Source organism: Lutra lutra, chromosome 1 (genome assembly GCF_902655055.1).
Source record: "Lutra lutra chromosome 1, mLutLut1.2, whole genome shotgun sequence".
In the NCBI taxonomy this organism is placed as follows: domain Eukaryota; kingdom Metazoa; phylum Chordata; class Mammalia; order Carnivora; family Mustelidae; genus Lutra; species Lutra lutra.
In genome coordinates, this window is record NC_062278.1 from 161,469,498 (window position 1) to 161,478,804 (window position 9,307).

The 9,307-nt window shown below is 38.7% G+C and overlaps 1 pseudogene; it reads right to left on the reverse strand.

The window, feature by feature from the left end:
• Positions 1–3,987: 3,987 nt before the first annotated feature.
• On the reverse strand, positions 3,988–5,590 carry LOC125103687 (uncharacterized; annotated as a pseudogene).
• Between the last annotated feature and the right edge of the window lie 3,717 nt (positions 5,591–9,307).

Below are 9,307 nucleotides of genomic sequence, written 5' to 3' on the forward strand. Positions count from 1 at the left end.
AACGCTCTCCTGTGTGGCAGTCTCACATCGACGCAGGCATAGAAGCTTTCAGGCTTGAAGCTCATTTAACCCTGATGCAAATGCTGGGCACATCACTGCCTGAGTCTGTTTCTTTTTCCTTTTTACCTAGTCATCTATTTTTAACAAAGAGTATATGACCTGTTTATTGGTCATAAAAACCACAAGGCTGAAGGCAGTTGGAAAGGACTGAATTTGATGGGAATCCTTTTAACTGACAGAAGAGCTGCCCAAATGTAAGGGCAGGGCTCCTCGGTGGGTGTGTTTGTGCTATGTCCAATCTTGCCTTGTGTCTGTGTTTCAGTGTCACTGGGAGGAATGAGGAAAAATGGAGAGCAATGAGTACTCAGTCTTCCAACATCTGCTTTGGGGACCACACTCTGAAAGAAGAGTTAAAAGTTCTAATAGCTGATAATAGCAGATATCATTTATGGACTACGCTGCATGTACTAAATACTGTGCATTAGTTTTGCATGTATTATATCATTGCTTTCTCTGTGAGCTGCTGTTCTCTCTATTTTAGAAGTGGGATGGGAAAGGAGGCAATGAAGGAGTGTCTTGTTAGAAGATCTCCACTCAAGGCATAAGCTTGTAGTGGAACTGTCAGTGCCCCATCCAGACCCTGTAGGCAGCTTTCCAAGCTCATAGGCCAGATTTTTCTCTTGCAGAACCTGAAAATCTTTGCCGAAGGTCATTCCTGGCCACACTGTCCATGTGTTCTGCAGGCTGTAAGTGCTAGGAAATTAATGCCCAATGATTGACCAGGACAGTTCTGAGGTGTGTGTTTGTAATACGATTCTCCAGAGAAGCAGAACTAATGAGATGTGTGTGTGTGTGTGTGTATGTGTGTGTGTGTGTGTGTGTGTACATGTGTGCTGACACACATAAAGACAGAGAGACAGAGACAGAGACAGGTTTTAAGGAATTGGGTCACATGGTTGTGTAGACTGGCAAGTCCAAAATTTGTACGGTTGGCTAGCTGGCTGGAGACGCAGAGAAAAGTTGATGTTACACACCAGATCCAAAGGCAGACTGCTGGCAGGATTCTTTTTTGCTTGGGGGAGGTTAGTCTCTTTCTATTCAGGCCCTCAACATTATGGAGAGTATATCTTCTTTACTCAAAGTCTGCTGATATAAATGTTAATCTAATAAAAAAAAAAAAAAAAACCTTGGCAGAAACATCCTAAATAATGCTTGATTAAATATCTGGATATGGTGGCCTAGCCAAATTAACACATAAAGTCAGCCATCACAATGTTCTGCCCTATCCCCCAGGTTTCCCAGCAGAACTATGCTCCAGGTACTCACAGTAATCACTGACTTGATGACAGAAGGCATTGACTCCCTCCGCTCCTCTCTCATTTCTCCAGGTTCCTGTCTAGTGCCTCCTGGGCATACTTCCCAGATAAAATGTAAAATGTGGCTAACTCCACATTTCCTAAAGAGGAATGTGATTGGCTGTACTGATGCTATCAAATCAGGCCACTTGTTCATTGACTGGTGCATAGTTGGACTTCCCTTGAGTCAGACACTTTACTCAATGTTCAGATAGCCAAGGACAGAGAGGTGGGGTCGGATGGAACAGACATGGCAAATGCTCACTTGCCCCTCAACAGATTATGCTGGGAGTCTTCCCATCAATAGGAGGAGGGGCAGAAAGACCCAAAACCCAATGTGGACATAAATCGTTGTATAAATACTTGGCAGACTCCCTAAAGAAAGACTTGATTGGCAAGGATTCATTTTCATGGTCACATTTAAACATTGGACTAAGCATAATAAAAAATAATTAACTTGTTTTCATCTAAAGCACTTTCTTCCATTTTCTTTTTTTGAAGGGATGCCAACTTGATATGAAAGGTATTTGAAGTTAATACAGCCTTCAGCATCCAGGAGTGATTAAATCACTCTAGCAAAGTCACAGATATTAAATCAGAGACAGAGTCAGGACTAAGCCTATAGACAACTGAATTCACATGTCAAAGTGGAAATCAAAATATACCAAACTTATAGTCATTTCACAATAGATATGTGTATCAGGTCATCACATTGTACATTTTATTTTTTTGCATGTCTATAAAAATTATTTTTAGTTTATTTTTTGTTGAGGTATAATTGAAATACAACATTGTATTCATTTCAGGTATACAACATGATGATTCAGTATTTGTATACACTGTGAAATGATCGCCACAGTAAGTCTACATGATTCATTTACATCAACTATAAGAACAGAAAAAGCTAAGGTGATGGAAGTCAGAAAGGGCTGAGGAGAGATAGGGGAGGGCCTGAGATGTTCTGACATGGTGGAAATATCTATACCTTGTTTTGGTTGCTGGTTATCTGGGTCTGTACCATTTTTAAAACTCAGTAAACTGAACACTTAAGATGTTATACTTTAACTAAAAGAAAGGAGGGTCCAATATAATAATTTAATCAGTCAAGAAACATCAATGGACACTGAAACAATTAGGAAAAAATTGTTGGGCGATAGGATATCTATTTGATGCCAAAGTAGTATGCCCTAAGGGAAAACCCTACCTATTTCATGGCAGTCACCACCACACCCAAAGGACCAGGCATAGCAGCATTCCCAGCAGAACAACTGTTTCATGCCTTGTGGTACAATGCAATAGGAATTAGCACCACCTACGAAATATCTTTGCCAAAATGTACGACTTGAATCTAATCAAGCCTCTAGACCAAACCTCCAGGATACAGAATATACAGGAAATAGAACAGGTAAGTGACATGAAGAAACAATCAGACAAATCCAGAATGTAGGATATTCTTCAAATGGCTTGGATCCAAAATCAGTATCACCAGGGGGAAGAAAGAGGTAGGAGGACTGTTCGAGATTAGAAGAAACTAAGCACACATAAAAACCAAATGTGGGGGCCTAGCTGGCTCAGGTGATAGAGCATGTGACTATTAATTTTGGGCTTGTGAGTTCAAGCACCATGCTGGGTGTAGAGCCTACTTAAAAAAAATAGGGAGATTATTTTTTTTTAATGCAATGCATAAACTTTAATTAAATCCTGGTTTTTAAAAAAGCTATAAAAGGTTTTTTTGGGGACAGATGGGAAAATTCAAGTCAGGGAACCAAATATTAGATATTGCATAATTATTAATTTTTAAGTTGTGATAACAGATCATAATTATATAGGAGAATGTTCCTTTTCTTAGAAGATTAATGGTAAAGGCTAAAGTATTTAAAGGTGGGATGTCATGAGCTCTGCAACTTACTTTCATGGTTGAGAAAAAAATTTTATTTATACAAATATATGGTACAATTTAAGAAATGGTAGAATGTTAACAATTGCTGATGCAGAATATATGGATGTTTGTTGTACTCATCATTCCACTTTTCTATATATTTAAGCAGTTTTGTAATAAAAACACTGGAATATAATACAGTTGAAAGGAGTCTAAATGCATTATGGTACACAGAATAGTTCCTTAAACAGAAAAATGACATTAGCAGAAAATCTGGTAAAATACAAATTAAGCCTATAAATTATAGTTAATATTATTGTACTAATTTCCTAATAAAAGTACTATGGTTGTATAAGATCTTAACATTAAGGGAAGCTGCACAAAGGGAACTCCTTTTTCTATCTCTGGGAATATTCTGTAAATCTAAAGTTATTTCAAAATAAAAGTCTTAAAAGTGGCAACTAGTAATGTAAAAGCTAGAAATTTTTATTATATTTTTATATGCATAAAATCAAACAACTTCAAGATCCAGTATCTACAACGACCTTCCACAAATCTCTAGTTTGGCTCAAAGAGACTCCAGGCATAAAAAACATTTCCACAGGACCATGTATCAGACAGAAGGGAAGCAGTTGGTACCCACTGCCTGGACATTAGTGTGGCCGGTCAGACAGTAGCCTTGATCCTTGTGGGTGAAACCGCCATCTGGGCAGCAGCCAGCCACCTTGTTTTCCAGGCTCAGTGGAGCTTTCCTTAGTTCAGCAAAGACATGGGGTGAGCTGTCTGCCTGTGCAGCACTGACTGAAGAACTGACAGTGGTGCTAAAAGGCTCAGTTTCTCCCCAAGTAGTGGATGCTTGGCATGCTTGGGATGGGGGCATTCCAAAGGAAGAGGTCTCTTGGAGGTGGCTGTTGGAAGCAGGAGAGGTAGAATCAGACTTTGGGGTTGATCAGTCCTGTTGTGGAAGGAGAGCCCTTCCTGGTCTGTCCCCTAACAGTAGGGATTTGGCAGGAAGTGGTTGGGGATGAAGGCCTGAGAAGAACCACTTTCCAGGGGTTGGAAGAAGTGGAGGTGGCTTGCCCACAGTGGGGGTATTCCTGCCTTGACATGAGGCATGATCACTGCTAGACAAAGACTCCAGTGTCTCCAAGCCTTCTATTTGCCCTTTCCTGGTCTTCAGGTAGTCAAAGAGCAGGTTCAATTCATTTCTGTACAAATGCTTTCTCTCAATCAACAGAAAGAGAAGATCCTGGATGCTGGAAGGGATGGAATAACTGTTAAGGCACTCCCAAGCCTAGATGTTGTCCACCAGATCTCCAGGCCACAGAGCAATTCAGCCATTCCTGCTGCTCCCATTTAGAGATAAATCTGTATTCTTTAGCCACTAGCACCAAGGCTTCTTCCAAGGATATATAAGATGTATTTTGATAGACCCAAGAAGCAGAGGTCTATCATTAGACTGTTCAATAAGAATGCAGTCCATCAAAAACTAATGATGTACTCTATTTTGACCAATTGAACATGATTAAAAAAAGAAACTTTTAAAAAATATTTAAAAAGGGAGAATACACCAAAATATGAAGAAAATTATTACATGTGGAGATCAAAATGGCATCAGGTGTGGGATAATAATTGGGAATTTTACTTATTTTGTTATTTATCATTCAGTGTGTTTCTGCATATATGGGCATACCTCGGAGACATTGTGGGATGGTTCCAGATCACCTCGACAAAGCAAATATCACAATAAGGAAGGTCAAATGAAAAAAAAAAGGATGCTAATGGGGGACCCATCATCTTTAACTTCCTGGAGTGCTCATGTAAGACTTAGCTTGGCAGAGAGGTGAGTCATATCCATCACAAGGCTGAGATCCTGCCACTGATGACCTCTGACTGCTGTGTATTCCCTGCATTCTTTCTTGATAGAAATAATAACACTATCTGAAGGCCTCTCTTGATCACCTTCTTTCTGAATCACTTGACAAAAATGCTGGAAAAGCCCTTCTTTCTGAGCGTCCCTGCTGCTGGCGTCACCTAACAGAGTGGACTGGTATCACTCTTGGTTCTCTTCATTCATTGAATAATCAGCCACATTCTGCCATAATTCTTTAATGCTTAGCATGTTTTCAGTCTCCTTTAAGCAGCTCTCTTTGGGAGAATAAGAAGTTGGAAGAAAAGTTTTATATGGCTTACTGCTAAAACCTTGAAGACAAAGCATAGCATTCTCTCCTGAGCATGAAGCTGGCTCTGCGGGGTGCTCCTGCAGCTGCCTTTTGCCATTGATGATCATTCTCTTCCTTTTAGCCACTGAAGATCTTCCATATTGTCTTCTGAGAATCCTGGCCAACGAAGACATCTAAAGTCCTGAATGTCAATGTTGCATATACCTCTGGGAGGGAGATGCCAGAGGTCTTACAGGAGTATACGGTTTCCTCGTTGAGAATCTAAAACTGCCAGTGAGGGCATCTCAGTTGGATTTTGGTGAACCTCCAGAACTATTGAATGTCAGCACCTGAGATCACACAGCTGGTAAGTGGCACAGTACTGATCAGCTGCAGAAACTGTCCACGGAAGTGTGATGAAATCCGTGTGTAAATCTCAGCCTGCTGAGGATTCCCAGAAGTACTACCCACATTGTAAGCTTTAAACTTATATATGTTGTATATCAATAATGTCACAATAAAGCTGGAAAAATAAATGAAAAGCAATGCAGTAAAAAAAATATATATATATATATATACCATATATACCATATATACCAGACACACACACACACACACACACACTCATAAGTACATACGTCTTGGCCAAGTACAGTTCTAATCAAACTTGGGAAAGTCTTCACTGGCTTTGTTCCTCTACTGATTACATTGCAGCTCTTGTTTTTAAACATTTTTCAAGTAATTGTGAATATGTCTATATTTCAAGTAATGTGAAAACAGAAGATAGGAAGTATACTGCAGCATTTCTAAAAATAATAAAGATAATTCATTGTATTTTGCCAGCATTACATACATAATTAAAATGGTTTTCTTTCTGCTAAATGTAGGGTGTACATAGTGCACACCCTGTGCATTGGAGATCTATTCTGACTTAACATGTTTCCACAGGTTCTCAGTCCAAGAACTTCCCAAGTGACTTCCCAAGTGACTGCAGCCATCTGGTGCTCTGTGAGGGCAGTCCTGGGTCTATATCATTCACTGTTGAGTCACCAATGCCCATCAACATTTGATGAATGAATTAGCAAAATGCCCACTCATGTGCCAGGCTCTATGAAGGATGAAGAGGAGCCCACCACACCCAACAATAAAGAAACTCACAGAGAAATTAATCATTCTGTCATTATTATTGACTTTCCAGTTTCTCTCTGTAGTTCTACAGTTTAGCTATCACTTTCCTATCATCCCCATGTTCCCCACTACAAGCAACCTCTAGGGTGCTTTATGTATCTATAGATTTACCTGTTCTGAGCATTTCATATAAATGGAATCATGTAATATGTGGTCTTTTGTGATTGCCTTCTTTCACTTATCATGTTTTTATGTTCAGCCATACAAAGCACATATAAGCACTTTATTCCTTGCTATGGATCAATAATATTCCAATAAATAGATATGCCATATTTTGTTTATACATTCATCTGTCAATGGACACTAGGATTATTTCTACTTTTGGCTACTATGAATAATGCTGCCATGAATATTTGTGTACAGTTTTGAATAGATAATGTGTTTTCAGTTGTCTCAGGTGGATACCTAGGAGTGGATTATTGGATGAAATGGTAACTCTTTATTTACCATATTCTTGTTATCTTGATTTTGCTTTTTCTTTTCCAAGTCATCAGTTTCTTAAACCAGTACTATGACCTACATACATTTTTCTTGCATTTTCTTGAATCAAGTCTCCTAAATTCCAGTTTTTTCTTCTACTAGTTAGAAAGTTATATATTCCATATTATTTTAACTATTTACCCCTGAACTTTTACTCTTTAATTTTAAGCTTTAAATGTTTAAGTCACAGGGCGCCTGGGTGGCTCAGTGGGTTAAGCCGCTGCCTTCGGCTCGGGTCATGATCTCAGGGTCCTGGGATCGAGTCCCGCATCGGGCTCTCTGCTCAGCGGGGAGCCTGCTTCCCTCTCTCTCTCTCTCTGCCTGCCTCTCCATCTACTTGTGATCTCTCTGTCAAATAAATAAATAAAAATCTTAAAAAAAATGTTTAAGTCACATGTATTTTTTTTCTAATAAGTTCCTTCTCTATATTTCCCCCTTCCAAGGGGGCAAGAAGCCCCACATAGGCAAGAAGCATAATGGACTTTTTTATACCTCCTACTCCCCACCACCACCTACTGCCTCATCTCCATATTGAAATCATCTAGAATTCTAATGTCAGATAATTCTTTTAAAACATTTTCTTAATTAGTACTAATTTGGTTCTAGATTTTACTCACAATAGCATCTCTCCCCTTCCTCCTGAACTAATTCTTCTTGACAAGTTATAGCCTCCAGTATTTTTTCAGAGTCCATGAGTGGTATACTTTAAATCCACACCTTTGAAAAAAATGCATGTAAATCACAAATTCAAATTTTTCTTCTGTGATTAAACCATGCAATTGCCTCTGATTTTACTCACAGCAAAAGTCACACTTTTCAAATCCTAGCATAGACCTGGTGCCCATTCTTCTCAGTCCATGTTAGTGACTGCTCAGATACATTCATTGCTGCAGTAGTCCTCCTCCCTATTCCTCTAATATGAGCAGGCAGGCAGGTGCCATCTCACCTTGTGCATTTGTTCTAGCTCTTTTCTCTTTGGAATATAATATTCTTCCCCCGACAATTATTTAGCCAACTTCCTCACCTCAATTCTTTGCTCACATGTCACCTTCTCAGTGTGGTTTCCTCTATACTTACTGCTTCCTTTTAACCTGGAATATCCTGTTCCCTTTATTTCATTCTACTTCTTTTTTTCCATAAGAAAACAAAAAGTTTATCTCCCAACAAATGAAAGTCTAGGACCAGATGGCTTCACTATTGAATTCTACCAAACATTCAGGAAGAATTAATACCAATCCTCAAATTCTTCCAAAAAATAGAAGAGGAAGAAACATTTAAAATTCATTTGATAAGGGCAGCATTACCCTGATAGCAAAATCAGACAAGGACACCAAAAAAAAAAAAAAAAAAAAAAAAAAAAAAGGAGAGAGAGAGAAATTACAGGCCAATATCCCTGATGAATATAGATAAAAAAATTCTCAACAGAATATTAGCAAACTGAATTCAACAAAATACTAAAGGGACCATATACCATGATTAGGTGGGATTTATTACACGGATGAAAGGTAGCTCAACATCCACAAATCAATCAATGTGAGACACCACATTAACAAAATGAAAGAGAAATATCATATGATCATCTCAAGAGATGCAGAAAAAGCATTTGACAAAATTCAACATCCATTTATGATAAAAACTCTCAACAAAGTGGGTATAGAGAGAGCATACCTCAGCATAATAGAGGTCAAATATGATAAGCCCATAGCTATCATCATACTCAATAGTGAAAATTTGAAAGTTTTTCCTCTAAGATGAGAAATAAGACAAGGATTCCCACTTTTACCGCTTTTATTCAATATAGTACTGGAAGTCCAAGCCACAACAATCAAACAAGTAAAAAAATTAAAAATCATCCAAATGTAAAGGAGGAAGTAAAACAGTCACTATTTGCAGATGACACTATTTGCAAATGATATTATAAATAAAAAACCCATAAGACTCCACCAAAAAACTATTAGAACTAATCAAGTTCAGTAAAGTTGCAGGATACAAAATCCATTGACCAAACATGTTACATTTTTTTTTAAGATTTTATTTATTTGACAGAGATCACACGTAGGCAGAGAGGCAGGCAGAGAGAGAGAGAGAGTGAGAGAGAGAGGAAGAAGCAGGCTCCCCGCTGAGCAGAAAGCCGGACGCAGGGCTTGATCCCAGGACCTTGGGATCATGACCTGAGCCAAACGCAGAGATCTTAACACACTGAGCCACCCAGGCACCCCAAACATGTTACATTTCTATACACT